The following is a 15617-nucleotide window of genomic DNA, read 5'->3' as shown; positions in this document are numbered from 1 at the left end:
CTGAAATTGATTATTGATAAGGCCATGTTATTGCCTAATGTGTCCAGTTCCACAGATAAAACATTTTACCATTCAATTAATCTTTGAAAAATAAATGACAACACACCAGGGTATAAATTGTTGTGATTGAGTCACTCCAGTAGCAACACATGTTCCCCATAGATTTTGCATAAGCCTGCAAGGTCATCAAGGCTAGGTCTACAGTTTTCAGATTATGGTGGTAGATTGGGAGTGAGTCTGCAGCTCTAACTGCAATGGGGAGTTTGTTCCACCGTTTAGGAGCCAGAAGGGAGAAGAGTTTAAGACGTGTGGAGCGTTGTCCAGGGTGTTTTAGAGAAGACAGAAGAGTCTAGGACGTGTGGAGCGTTGTCCAGGGTGTTTTAGAGAAGGGAGTAGAGTCTAGGACGCGTGGAGCGCTGTACAGGGTGTTTTAGAGAAGGGAGAAGAGTCTAGGATGTGTGGAGCGTTGACCAGGGTGTTTTAGAGAAGAGGGTAGAGTCCAGGATGTGTGGAATGTTGTCCAGGGTGTTTTAAAGAAGGAAGAAGAGTCTAGGACGTGTGGAGCATTTTCCAGGGTCTTTTAGAGAAGATTCAGAGTGAGGGGGAAGGGGTTGTAGGGTTGGATCAGGCTTGAAGATATGGGGGTGTCATACCTTTGGTTGCTTTGTAGACCAACTCAGTGTTTTGTACTCTGTGAGGGCAGCACGTGGGAGCCAATGGAGGGAGAGGAGAACAGGGGAGAGCCGGGAAACGTTAACATTTTGGCTGTTTGAAGACCAAGTGTGTTGCGGCTTTCTGGATCATTTGGATCTTATTTGGATGATATACAATTATTAATGATAATGACATGTTCCTATGACTGGTATATAATAATAATAATAATAATAATAATAATAATAATAATAATAACAACAATGATAATATTAATAATAATCATATTTTTTTAGGAGTGGAGCCCAAAGTGAGACTGAAGTCAGAGACTCCCCCTCGTCGTGGTGAACACACTCACATGCTGAGGTGCAGCAGCTACGACTTCTATCCTAAAGTGATCCTGGTGACCTGGTGGATAGGTCAAGAACCTTTGACCGCCGGTCTCTCCTCTACCGATGAGCTGTCTGATGGAGACTGGTACTAGCCTGGTAAACCCTCCCTCCGGAAATCTCAATTCCATTTCATTTCAGTAGTGAGTCTGGCCTGATCCGCCTGTCTGCAATATTGGCTGTGCTGGAGTTGGGCGGGAGTAATACCGTTGACTGACAACCCCTTCAGCCAATGATAATTTTCCCCCTTCAGCCAATCAGCAGTTCACCAGTCTTAATGTGACGCGACGGGACTTTTGAGACAGCCATACCCAAAATGGGTTGCCTTTTTCGGGTACAATGGTGTCACTGCCCGCCCCTACCGGTTCTCTAATTATTATTTTTTAAATAGGCTTTGTCATGATTAATTGACCACATATATGAAGTTAAACAACTAAATTCTATCCAAACGATATCTTATAAGTAAATTCCGTGCCTCAAAATAGAAGTTAGAGAGCTTTTTGAAGTAAAAAAATAGCGGACAATTGGCCGCACAAGAAAAAGATGGCTGCCGTTCGTGTTTTGGGCTCACTCGAACTCGCCACCTGATTGGCCAACGTAAGCTGTCAATCACAGAACAATGAGCGACGACGCTGATAGGCGCGGGCGTTTGGCATATACAGCCAATATTGCAGAGAGGCGGTTCATGCCAGACTCACTCCAGGAATGAAATGGAATTGAGATTTCCGGAGGGAGGGTTTACCAGGCTAGACTGGTACTACCAGTACCACTCCTACCTGGAGTACACACCCAGGTACAAACCTAACAGACACCTATACATAGAAATACACACCTATACATATATTCTTAAAAATAAAACAAATGGCCCATTAATTGGTAGGCTAATATTAAGTGACACACACACACACACACACACACACACACACACACACACACACACACACACACACACACACACACACACACACACACACACACACACACACACACACACACACACACACACACACACACACACACACACACACACACACGAGTTTATCACCTGTCCACTCCAGACACACACAACCACGCAGCAAGCTCGTCGTCGTGCACGCTGCACGAACGCACACAGAGACCGGCGCGCAAGTGTGCTATACATGAATACACACACCCGTTACTAAGTTTCTTCTGCCTCTTGCCTTCCTATTTTTTTCTGCAATGGGGAGGGAATAGTGGAATACACAATAAACACTAAAGCGGAGGAGAGCCCAGCGGGGCATTCACGCTCCTACACAAAGATAGTCAAACAAAATATTAACAAAGATCAACGGATCAATGTGTCGAATCGCGGCAAATTTCAGCGTGTAGATCGGCTACTATACTGTGTGTGTGTGTGTGTGTGTGTGTGTGTGTGTGTGTGTGTGTGTGTGTGTGTGTGTGTGTGTGTGTGTGTGTGTGTGTGTGTTTGTGACACTTAATATTAGCCTACCAATTAATGGGCCATTTGTTTTACAGATCAGGAGAGAAGATCACATGCATGGTGGAACATCCCAGCCTGACCGCGCCTATCAAGATGGACTGGGGTCAGTTACTATAAACTAGTGTAATCTACTGTCTAAATAGCAGATATAAGCCTTGGGATGTGCATGAGCATGGCATTGTTAAAGAACTTTACCACTTTTTTTGTGGATATGAAGTCATTGCTGATGGTCAGTTGAAAGAAATATAGTTCATTCATTCATTCCACAACCAGATACAGTTGAAACTCCAGAGACTACGTCACTGGGTGGTGGATTAGACTAGGCTTCTAAAAAGAGAGCAATAGGCCTCATGCAGGAAACAATTTAAGAACACATTTCTTCTTGTTCTTATCCTTGATTTTCTTCTTATTTTGTTATTGTGGGGGATTCAGTAATATTTTCTTACTTTGCTCTTCTCTTAGGTAAGAGCATATTTTAAGAGTGGTCAAGAGCGCTCTTATACTGACTGAGATAAGAGTCCACATATTGTTTGTCCAATGCTAGAAAGCAGGCATTTTACATTTGAGAAATATATAAAATGCATGAATATCAAGCTCCTAGTGCCGCACTCTGAGCTTGTATATCTGCTATTTTTGAAAAATCGTGAACATTTGTGCAAATATTTGCACAAATGTTAACGAATATTTGTATATATTTTTAACTGTCAAATACTAATAATTTATCTGAAAAAAACTAGACTTTTCAAAAATAGCAGATCTACAAGCTCATAGCGCGGCACCGCGCTATGAGCTTGTGCCGCGCTTTTATGAGCTTGTATATGCTATGTTTATTTTTTATCGTGAACATTAAGTGCAAATCTTTGAATACATATATTTTTTAAAGCGAACATTTGTAATTGTCAAACGTCTCTCAACAGTCTTAATTTTTCGGAAAGAAACTATTATTGCTATATCGGTGGTGCTCAAACTTTTTCTTGTCAAGGACCCCCAAAATGTTATGTTTTTGGCCGCTGATCCCCATCAAAATATGTTGTTCCAGGGACCCCCAGAAGCAAATATTTGAGTTAAAAATTGTTTAAAATGTTTTTATAAATTATATTCAAAGATTTGCACAAAAGTTCAAGATAAAAAAAAAAAAATAGCAGATCTACAAGCTCGTAGCTATGAGCTTATTGATTTGATAAAGCAGATCAAAGAGTCATCATGTTTTTTTCAATGTGAAAACAAGACAATTTTCTTAGACAGAACAAGCGCTGATGTTCTTTTTTACAAACTGCCTCACAGTTCTGAGTCTATGACTCTGTCCCAAGATACTTTCTGCACATTCCACAGCCTGGTTTATAATCATCATAGTAAAAGGTTGATTCATGTCTTCTAAAATCTATCATCATATCCTTTGTTTTGGATGTATTTAGCTCTAAGAAGGACATGTCACATCAGGTGACAAACTCCTCAAGGACTGGACCAATAGGGTTGGACTCATTATTACTGAACAGACTCACAATGACTGTGTCGTCTGTTTATTGTTTATTGTGTTTGGTTGTTGTAGCTTATTGTCAGATGACTCCATGTCAGAGTCTGTGAAGAACAAGGTGTTTTAATCTACTGATATGATATGATATTTGTATTGTCAGATGACTCCATGCCAGAGTCAGTGAAGAACAAGGTGGCCATGGGAGCATCAGGTCTGGTTCTGGGTCTGGTCTTGTTCCTGTCTGGATTCATCTACTACCAGTGGAAGAAACGAGGTGATTAGCATGTTTAATTAACATGTTTAATTACAACCCTAATGTTGCTGTGTTGTTGTGTTATTGTGTTCACATTTATGCATTTTATGGAGAAATACACACAATACAGTACATATGATGTGTCTGGTTTAACCGTCTCTCTTCTTCTTCTATCAGGTCGTATTCTGGTGCCGACAACCAATGAGAATCTCTAGACTCCTCCCACACACCCAGGTTCACTTCCTCTTTCTTTTTACTAAACTTTTTTGTTTGTTTTTTCACTGTATAAAAGTGTATAAAACTAGAAAACATACACAAAACAACATGCTTGTGTAATAAGTGAAACAGCTAGCCTGGTAAACCATCACTAGCAGATCATTCCATCACTAGCAGGATCAAAGACAGAACATTGTGGTCCAAAAGTGAGTGTTCTACCAACTGAGCTGGGCCTCCTACTAAGATACACTATTGACAAAGTTTTGGTCAAATGTTGTTTCTACTTTGATGGTTACTGTAGTTGCAGGGAGGGTGCTGGGAGGTTAGGTTTTTTATGTAGTTTACTAATAACTTGTTCATGATCTATTTTCCATTCATAGCATAGTTTTAAATCATTAAATCATTAACAAACATTTAACATTTAAGTTATGAATGACATCAATAATAATTTGGGAATGATTAATTTACTGTTATAAGGGTTATTATTTTAAAGTGTTAATATGTTCACACAGTTGATCAATTCTGATTCTTATTGTTTTTTTGTCTTTTCACAGAACACCTGGGTGTGTTTTCAGAGAAGCAGAGAGTCATCGCTGCTCCACGGTGGAGGGAGGACGAAATACATGTGTGTCCATTCAGCTTTTAAATAGTCATAACAGCAGCACAATGATCATCAACTTTTTTCACTAATGTGTCCTTTAAACAATTCAAAATGCTAAATGGCTAGCCAAGGCTAACGATAATTACTGTCTTTTCCCTGTGTTTCGCAAAGGTTGAAGTGGTTTTGAGGTGAGATTAAGGTTAGGGTTAAGGTTAGGTTTATAGACATAGTGTTTGTGAGGTTAAAGGTCAGGGTTTAGGGTTAAGGTTAGGTTTATAGACATAGTGTTTGTGAGGTTAAAGGTCAGGGTTTAGGCGCCACCTGGGCAACACACCAGAGGAAGAGGGAGTCCCAATTAGTGTGGGCGGTTCATCAAATTACTTTGTATAGTTTATGTCGTCAGAAAACACAAACATAATATTTCAGTTCTACACTATATTGAAACGTTAAATAAATGATCACACACACACACTCACAGTTCTTCAGAACATTAATATGAATATCCATCTGAATGGAAGTCAGTCAACCAAGTTTGTGAAAAGGGTTTTATTATTTTATAATTGACTATAAGTCATTTATTATGTAATCATTTATAATGTGTGATAATTAATGTGTTACGATCATTATGACATCACTGTTTCCCTGAGGGTCAGCTCTAGGGTGGTCTGAGGTGATGGGTGGACCTAAACCCTCTAGGGTGGTCTGAGGTGATGGGTGGACCTAGACACCTCTAGGGTGGTCTGAGGTGATGTGTGGACCTAAACCCTCTAGGGTGGTCTGAGGTGATGGGTGGACCTAGACCCTCTAGGGTGGTCTGAGGTGATGGGTGGACCTAGACACCTCTAGGGTGGTCTGAGGTGATGTGTGGACCTAAACCCTCTAGGGTGGTCTGAGGTGATGGGTGGACCTATACACCTATAGGGTGGTCTGAGGTGATGGGTGGACCTAGACACCTATAGGGTGGTCTGAGGTGATGGGTGGACCTAGACCTTCTAGGGTGGACTGCGGTGGTGGACTTTTAAAAAAAAATATTATTTGTAGGTCAGGCCATTAATCTGCGAGTTACCGCGACCACGAGTCAGAATTTTCTTTGTATTCACGCTATGCATGTGGACTGACTGTGTGTGTGTGTGCCTGTGTGTGGGTGACTGCGCAAGCAATCAGTGCTGATTGGCTGTTAGCTGGGGTCACGAGAGTTCAGCAGCGAGTTTGTATGCTCATACCAGCACTTTGCTAGCTGCCTGTTACCAACAGAAAAAGACTACATTTTGAACATAGCAACGGAGTGCTCACTCAGAGTGCGTTTTGGGTAAGCACAAGAAGCCTTTCTCTGATGCAGAAATAATTAATAATGCTTGATTGAAGTGATGGACACCATGTTTGAAGCCAAAGAAAAAGAGGAAATGACAGCTAAAATCCCACTCTCAGATTCCACAGCAACCAGACCTACTGAAATACTGGCTGGTGAGACGTTCTGAGCTTGTAGATCTGCTCACAATATTTATCTGTGGAACCGAGTCAAACTAAATGTAATGCCTACAACTCAAATATGATTGTTTTGGGTGGGGGGTCCCCAGTTCAAATATGATTATTTTGGGTGGGGGTCCCCAGTTCAAATATGATTATTTTGGATGGGGGTCCCCAGTTCAAATATGATTATTTTGGGTGGGGGGTCCCCAGTTCAAATATGATTCTTTTGGGGGGGTCACCAGTTCAAATATGATTATTTTGGGGGGGTCCCCAGTTCAAATATGATTATTTTGTGGGGGTCACCAGTTCAAATATGACAAATTTTGGGGGTGGTCCCCAGTTCAAATATGATTACGCGCCGTTGATGAGTCATTTTCTCCGCACAGCCCCCCCCCCCCCCCCCTCCCTTGACAAAACGCTCCCGGGGGGCACCGCACTGGGCACCACGAAGGGTTAATCCGCCCCTGGTTGGGAGGGGATCCGATTTGATAAGCTTGGCTTGATTGACCGACTTTAATGACCGGACCTTTGGTTTATTCAAAAAAGTCTTTGTGGACCTTCAACATTTGTAGTTGAGGACCCCTGGTCTATGACATTAAGGGAAACACTGATTGCAATCATTTATATTAAGTAATGATTTATATGTAATCATTCATATGTATAATGAGCAGGGGAGCAGATCTCAGGGGGTGGGGGCACAAACAAGGATCATTCTCATCAATAATATCACCAACACAGAGTTCAGTTCTTATTTTTGGATCCTGATTTGACTAATGATCAATACATCCAGTAATCAATACCTTCCGTTTATTATCAATATCTACTGTAAATTATTGATATCTAAAATGCTTAAAAACTGGGCAGGGCTTCCTGTCAGTTCATAAATAATAATTCATTACTCAGCACTAATTGAAGGACACATGGTGAAGTGTCCTAAATGTGTCCTATATGTATAAATTTCAATTTATAACATGATCCATACATTCAGTTTATCCTGTCCCATCGTCCCATGAGGTTTTAATTATTACATTTAATTATGTTAATTAGGAGAATGAGCGCTCACGGTGTGACAGTGGGTACCCCATTCGGATGCTTACTAAAACAAAGAACAAAATATGTGTCTAATTCTGATAGTTTAGATATTCCTTGATCAGTGTTATTTATCTTTCCGTTTTTCAGCTCCACTGTTGTGTTTCTATCCGTTCATATTGACTGAACTTCACTCATTAAACTAGTTAACAGCTCTGTGGACAAGTGATGATGATGATGATGATGATGAAGCTTGTGGATTCATTTATTTGGCAGTTGTTGATTATCAGGACACACGGGTGGCAAAAGCTAATCCTTCAAAAGGTATTGTGTTTACTGTATGGGAGAATGATTTCAAAAGTGGAATCAATTCAAATTGTATCATTTATTTCTAAATATTTTATTGGAGGAACATGTCAGACATGTCCCCTCCTTCTCCCCTGGGATCTGGGCCCCTGATCATGAATGGTTTGAAGTTCAGATGTTAGATTTTGGCTTTAATTTGCTTGGTTTGAATGGAATGTCACAATATCAATAAAGGAATGAGAAAACATAATTGTGCCTCATGTTCTCTTATATTTCACTGCATGTTGTCTGCCAATTTCAGCCAATCAAGAGAGAGTGCCCACGCATCAGCTGTTTAATGTGTATGTGCATGTTACGTTCCACTATGGTTGCTACTGTGGTTTTCTCCTGTCTATCTCTCCCCTCTGTCACTCACTACAGGTCTGAAGTCACCAACCCATCAGCTGTCCATCAAACTGTTACCTGGCCCCGCCTTCATCCAATCACCACCATCTGCTGCCTATAAAAGGCTGGGTTCCACCTCAGCTCACTCTCTCACCAACATTTCACCTGTATACAGCTATATGCCCAGAGCTAACCAGAAGCTACTGAAAGTATTATACAGTTAAACCTGCTATGTGTATGCTGCTGCCTTGGGACAGGAAAGACAGAGGCCTCTGTACATAGCCATCACGTAGGAAGAACATTGTTAAGCACACTAGGTAAGGGGTGTTTGCCACCTATGTATTTTGACACTGGTCATTGTTAGTGTAGTTAGGTAGGCAGTCTTTTGTTTTGTACTAGTTACGATTTAGTCAGGTAGTTAAGCTGTCCTTTGTTCCCTAGCTGTTTTGTTTGTTATTTTGGCAACACCCGAGTCCCCTGGTAGTGGCTTACTTTTGTTTTGGTTACATCTTATGCCCTGTGCATACTTCCATGTACATATTGTAAATAAGACTGTTGCAGAGTAAAAGCACCTAGCACCTTTTGCTCAACCATTGTTTCGCCTCCATTATTTGCACACCCTTGCTCAACAATCCGTTTTTCCATCCTGTGTTACAAACCCAGACCTAGACCCTAAAGGGTTTTCGTAACATAATTGGGGGCTCGTCCGGGATTGTTGAACATTAGAGGTGCAAATAAATAACAAGTACTGGTATTTCACTGCAGGAGAGGTGTATATATTATTATTATTTATATGTATAATATAATATAATATATATATATATATATTATTATTATTTATATATATAATATAATATAATATAATATAATATAATATATATACATATAGATAATATATATTATTATTTATATATATATATATATATATTTAGTGGCTACTTGTAGCACTATGGCCTCTGGGTTTGATTTGAAACATTTTGTCGCCAGTCCTACGCTCAAAGCTTTTGAACTGTGTAGAAAGTCAGATTTGGTTTTGATAGCTGAACATTTTGGCATACAAATTAGTAGCCTGTCTCTTAAAAGAGAGATTAAGCCAGTGGTGCTGGACCATTTAGTGGACACGGGTGTCTTGGTGCGTTCTCCAGAGGCAGGGCCAGGTGGTGCAGCCCTCCCTGAAACTGTGGAGACGGGGGGGTCACCAGCTGCCTTGCCGAAGGGGGACCCCATGGCATTTACACCGACCTCAACAGGGTCATTGGATAGTGCGAGGCTAAAGATGCGTCTGGCCCGCATGAACAGGGAGCGGGAGGATAGAAGGGAAGGAGAAACCCGTGAAGCTGCAGAAAGGTCTCAGAGAGCTGAGCACGAGCAACAGCTCGCAATGCGCAGGCTCGAGCTGGAATTCCAGTTGGAGACGGCCGTTAGGCTGCGTAAAATGGACCTAGAGTCTGGCCAGTTACAAACTGTGGCAGCGATCTCCCCTGCTCCTGTTCTTTCTCCAATTGAGGCAGCACCGGCCTCTACTGCCAGTATCGGTACACCCACCTCCACTATCTCTACAGCACCACCAGGTAAATCCAATTTGTTCAAACACATTGAACTCCCTCCCTTTCGGGAGTCAGAGGTAGATGAATTTTTCACGACTTTTGAGCGTCTTGCTGGTGTTCTAAATTGGCCAAAGCAGAATTGGACCACCTTACTGCAGTGTAAACTAACCGGTAGAGCACAACATGTAATGGCATCCTTGCCTCTTGCCGACAGCCTCGATTACGAGATATGTAAAACTGCTGTTCTCCGTGCCTACGAACTGGTGCCTGAGGCATATAGGCAAAAGTTTAGAAGCTTTAGGAAAAGTTCCACTGATACTTTTGTAGAGTTTGCCAGGGAGAAGGGAGTCCTGTTCGATAAATGGTGTGCTGCTTGCAACGTTAGTGATTTTGCAGCAATCAGAGAGTTAGTCCTGCTAGAGGAGTTCAAGAAATGTGTTCCGGAACGGTGTGTTGTCCATCTTAACGAAAAGAAGGTCTCTCTGATTGCTGAAGCAGCGGTGTTCGCTGACGAGTACATGTTAACCCATAAGGATGTGTTTGGGACACCTCGTGGTAAGGGTCCTTCTGTGTCTGGTGCACGCCCAGATAACCGCACCTCTCCTGTGCGCACTAGGGAGGAGCGAGAATGTTATTATTGCCACGCTAAGGGTCATGTTGCGAAGGATTGTTTTCAGTTGAAAAGGAAGAATGGTGGTTCCCCCAGACCTGCTAATCCAAAAGCTATGGGTTTTGTCAGGACAGTTCCTGAGCAGCAGGCGCCCAACAGCCCTGTTCGTAATTACAGTGATGGTTTCAAGCCGTTCACCTTTGAGGGCATAGTGTCTTTGGTTGGAGAATCCAGCACTAGAAAGGCCATTCGTGTTTTGAGAGACACTGGGGCAGACCAGTCATTCCTGTTGACCGATGTGTTGCCTCTGTCAGATGCATCGTTTTCTGGATCATACAGTATCGCTCAGGGAATTGATATGAGTTTCATTAAGGTTCCACTACACCATGTGCTCCTTGACACAAAACTGGTTTCTGGCTGTTTTAAAGTAGCTGTGCGCCCTGCGTTGCCTGTTCCTGGTATAGACCTAATAATGGGCAACGACATTGCTGGTGACAAGGTATATCCAGTGTTAGAGGTTACTGAACACCCTGAGGCCCAGGCTATGCCATGTGGCTCAGAAACCGGTCCAGTTATCTTCCCTGCCTGTGTGCTTACACGTGCACAGAAACACAAGTGGGGTGAGCCTGTTGACTTGTCAGACTCCATCTTGGCCACTCCGCTTTCTACTGATGTTCTTCCCCAAGGTCCAACTGGTCAGGCAAAAGCAAAATTTGAGAAGTCAGTACATATGCCGTCCATTAAGCTTCCAGTTTCTCGTAAACAGATAATTGCTGCACAAAACAACGATCCCTCTCTAGACCATTGCTTCAACTTGGCTATTTCTCCTGTGGCTGCCAAGTGTAAGCCAATAGCTTACTTTGTTGAAGATGACTTGCTAATGAGGAGGTGGTCGTTGCCTGCTGCAGCCGGCATGGATTGGGGTGTGGTGACTCAGGTGGTTGTGCCTACCCCCTTTCGCCACCAAGTGCTGTCACTGGCACACGAGACCCCTTGGTCTGGTCACTTAGGAATCACTAAGACCTACAACAAGGTGTTGAAACATTTCTTCTGGCCTAAGTTGAGGACCTCTGTTGCCCAGTTTTGTAAAACCTGTCATGTCTGTCAGATAACAGGTAAACCTAACCAAACCATCCCCGCAGCTCCTCTCTGTCCTATCCCAGTAATGGGCGAACCTTTCAGTCACGTCATAGTGGATTGTGTTGGACCACTACCCAAGTCCCGTAATGGAAATCAGTATCTCCTGACTCTAATGTGTACGGCCACCCGATTTCCCGAGGCTATTCCTCTTCGCACTATTACTGCGAAAGCAGTTGTTAAGGCCATGACAAAGTTTTTCTCTACTTTTGGTTTTCCCAAAGTGGTCCAGAGTGACCAAGGTACTAATTTCCTGTCCCGTGTGTTCAAACAAGTTCTAGGGTCTCTCGGAATTGAGCACAGAGTCTCTTCCGCTTACCACCCTGAGTCACAAGGGGCACTAGAACGTTGGCATCAGACATTAAAGTCAGTACTGAGGAAATATTGTTTGGAAGTGGGTAGTGCTTGGGATGAGGGTGTGCCTTTTGCCTTGCTGGCACTACGAGAGGCTGTTCAGGAGTCACTGGGCTTCAGCCCCTCAGAGCTGGTTTTTGGTCACACAGTGCGAGGTCCACTTCAGGTTCTGAAAGAGCAAATCCTGTCTCCTGACAAATTCACTAAGGCTACGAACATGTTGAAATATGTGAGCCAGTTTAGAGAGCGCTTACGTAGGGCTTGCTCTCTAGCTAAAGAAACACTTGCCACCTCCCAGAGTATTATGAAGAAGCGCTATGATAGGAGTGCTGTTGCACGATCCTTTTGTGTTGGAGATCAAGTGTTGGTCTTACTGCCTATTCCAGGTTCTGCATTGTCCGCTCGCTTCTCAGGTCCCTACTCGGTGGTGGAGAAGTTGAGTGACACCGATTATGTTATCTCTACTCCTGAACGCAGGCGCAGCACCCGTGTTTGTCACATCAATATGCTCAAGTTGTACCATGCCAGAGCTCCAGATCCATCTGAGAGTGATGTTCCACTTGTTTCAGCTGTAGCTTCAGTTTCCACTGTGTTTAACACTGCTCCAGATGATGATGGTCTTAAGCTTAGATATGCACCTCAGCAGTGTGCCAGGCTGGCTAATTCAGAAATATTGGCAGACCTGTCTTCCCATCTTGCCCACTTGCCTGTAGAACAACGTGCGGATGTTACTCAGTTAATCACAGAGTATTCGATGCTCTTTAATGACACCCCTACTCGCACCTCAGTGATAGAGCATGACATAGTTGTGAGTAATCCCACACCCATTCGACAGCATCCGTACCGTGTCAACGCCACCAAGCGGGCAGCCATGAAGAAGGAAGTACAGTATCTGTTAAGTAATGGTCTAGCAAGACAGAGTTCCAGTCCTTGGAGTTCACCTTGCTTGTTGGTGCCAAAATCTGATGGTACTCCTAGGTTCTGCACTGACTTTCGCAAGGTCAATGCAGTCACAGTACCAGACTCCTATCCTCTCCCACGGATGGAGGACTGTATTGATAATGTTGGCTCAGCTCAGTTTGTGAGCAAACTTGATCTGCTGAAAGGTTATTGGCAAGTCCCCCTAACAGCCCGTGCCTCAGAGATATCTGCGTTTGTCACTCCCGATGATTTCCTGCAGTATGATGTGTTAGCTTTTGGCATGCGAAATGCTCCAGCCACTTTTCAGAGGTTAGTTAACACTGTGTTATCTGGTATTCCCCACTGTAATGCTTACTTGGATGACTTGGTCATCTATACAGACACCTGGTCAGAACACATCCACATCCTGAGGATGGTGTTTGACAGGTTGAGAGAAGCTACGTTAACTGTGAATCTGGCCAAATGTGAATTTGGAAAAGCAACGGTTACTTATCTGGGTAAGGAGGTTGGCTTGGGAAAAGTGCGTCCTGTGCATGCAAAGGTAATGGCTATTATCGATTACCCGGCCCCAACCAACAAGCGTGAGTTACGCCGATTCGTTGGAATGTCGGGCTACTATAGATCCTTCTGTCGTAACTTTTCCTCGGTTATGGCTCCTTTAACCAGCTTGCTTAGTGCTACTAGACAGTTTGTCTGGTCCTCGGAGTGTCAGCATGCCTTTGAAACGGCCAAAGCGTTACTATGCAGTGCTCCTGTTCTCGCTGCCCCAGACTTTGCCCTACCCTTCAAAATAGAGGTAGATGCAAGTGCCTTGGGGGCTGGGGCTGTATTGCTTCAAGAAAGTGCTGATGGAATTGATCATCCCGTCTGTTTCTTCTCTCGTAAGTTTACTAAGCCGCAGTTGAATTATTCCACCATCGAGAAGGAAGCGCTGGCCTTATTGTTGGCATTGCAGCACTTTGAAGTGTATGTTGGGTCCAGCTCTATACCGGTGGTTATATACACTGACCACAACCCATTGGTTTTCCTGGCCAGAATGTATAATCAGAACCAGCGGTTAATGAGGTGGGCCCTCATTATCCAAAACTATAACCTAGAAATTAAGCATAAGAAGGGCGTAGAGAATGTTCTGGCCGATGCGTTGTCGCGTGCATAAGTGTACGTTTTTTTGTTTTGTTTGGTAAGTTTATTTGTATATATATAACTAAGGTAAGAACAAACTTAGTGTAAGTTCGTTCTTGTTGGTGGGCGTGTTACGTTCCACTATGGTTGCTACTGTGGTTTTCTCCTGTCTATCTCTCCCCTCTGTCACTCACTACAGGTCTGAAGTCACCAACCCATCAGCTGTCCATCAAACTGTTACCTGGCCCCGCCTTCATCCAATCACCACCATCTGCTGCCTATAAAAGGCTGGGTTCCACCTCAGCTCACTCTCTCACCAACATTTCACCTGTATACAGCTATATGCCCAGAGCTAACCAGAAGCTACTGAAAGTATTATACAGTTAAACCTGCTATGTGTATGCTGCTGCCTTGGGACAGGAAAGACAGAGGCCTCTGTACATAGCCATCACGTAGGAAGAACATTGTTAAGCACACTAGGTAAGGGGTGTTTGCCACCTATGTATTTTGACACTGGTCATTGTTAGTGTAGTTAGGTAGGCAGTCTTTTGTTTTGTACTAGTTACGATTTAGTCAGGTAGTTAAGCTGTCCTTTGTTCCCTAGCTGTTTTGTTTGTTATTTTGGCAACACCCGAGTCCCCTGGTAGTGGCTTACTTTTGTTTTGGTTACATCTTATGCCCTGTGCATACTTCCATGTACATATTGTAAATAAGACTGTTGCAGAGTAAAAGCACCTAGCACCTTTTGCTCAACCATTGTTTCGCCTCCATTATTTGCACACCCTTGCTCAACAATCCGTTTTTCCATCCTGTGTTACAAACCCAGACCTAGACCCTAAAGGGTTTTCGTAACAGTGCATTTGTTTAGTTAAGAGCTGGAGACACAATTGGAGACTCCTGTTACTGAACAAACACTCTATAGCTATGATTACTATCACAATATAGAGCTATTTAACACTGTTACTGAACAAACACTCTATAGTAATGATTACTATCACAATATAGAGCTATTTAACACTGTTACTGAACAAACACTCTATAGCTATGATTACTATCACAATATAGAGCTATTTAACACTGTTACTGAACAAACACTCTATAGCTATGATTACTATCACAATATAGAGCTATTTAACACTGTTACTGAACAAACACTATAGTAATGATTACTATCACAATATAGAGCTATTTAACACTGTTACTGAACAAACACTCTATAGCTATGATTACTATCACAATATAGAGCTATTTAACACTGTTACTGAACAAACACTCTATAGTAATGATTACTATCACAATATAGAGCTATTTAACACTGTTACTGAACAAACACTCTATAGTAATGATTACCATCGGGCGTTATGGTGAAATTGGTGACCTGCTGAAATATGTGACCATCTTGTGAACGCAAATCACTGCCGTTTGTTTATTAACAGTTAAACCTAGTATACTCTGTTGATAAACGAAGTCAACAAGATGGTCACACATTTCAGCAGGTCACCAATCTAACACTAACACAGCCATGCTGGAGGATGGAGGAGGCAGCAAGTTGAGCATTGGGATCTGGCTTTTGACCGGACCCTCACAGCGCCATCTACTGGACCATGTACGTACGTTACATATGCCATATTAGGAATACTTTCTACATACAAAAATAGTGATCATTCAAAGGAAATCACATAGATTTCAGT

At 42.7% G+C, this 15617-nt stretch overlaps 1 protein-coding gene and 1 long non-coding RNA gene across 2 annotated transcripts in view; both read left to right on the top strand.

Annotated features, from left to right (window-relative positions):
• Positions 1 to 15617, top strand: part of LOC308089095 (uncharacterized protein) — a gene marked incomplete at its 3' end in the record, with an annotated part of 41535 nt that overhangs the window by 7380 nt on the left and 18538 nt on the right. The window lies entirely within an intron of this gene.
• On the top strand, positions 4138 to 5246 carry LOC308089372. Its single transcript, XR_013933495.1, has 3 exons — positions 4138 to 4250; positions 4407 to 4463; positions 5000 to 5246. It is a non-coding gene; the product is annotated as an uncharacterized lncRNA (long non-coding RNA).

This window comes from Gymnoscopelus braueri (assembly GCF_963280865.1).
Source record: "Gymnoscopelus braueri genome assembly, chromosome: 7".
Classification (NCBI taxonomy): Eukaryota; Metazoa; Chordata; class Actinopteri; order Myctophiformes; family Myctophidae; genus Gymnoscopelus; species Gymnoscopelus braueri.
Note: the sequence above shows the minus strand (reverse complement) of the source record. Positions and strands in the feature narration are given on the sequence as shown.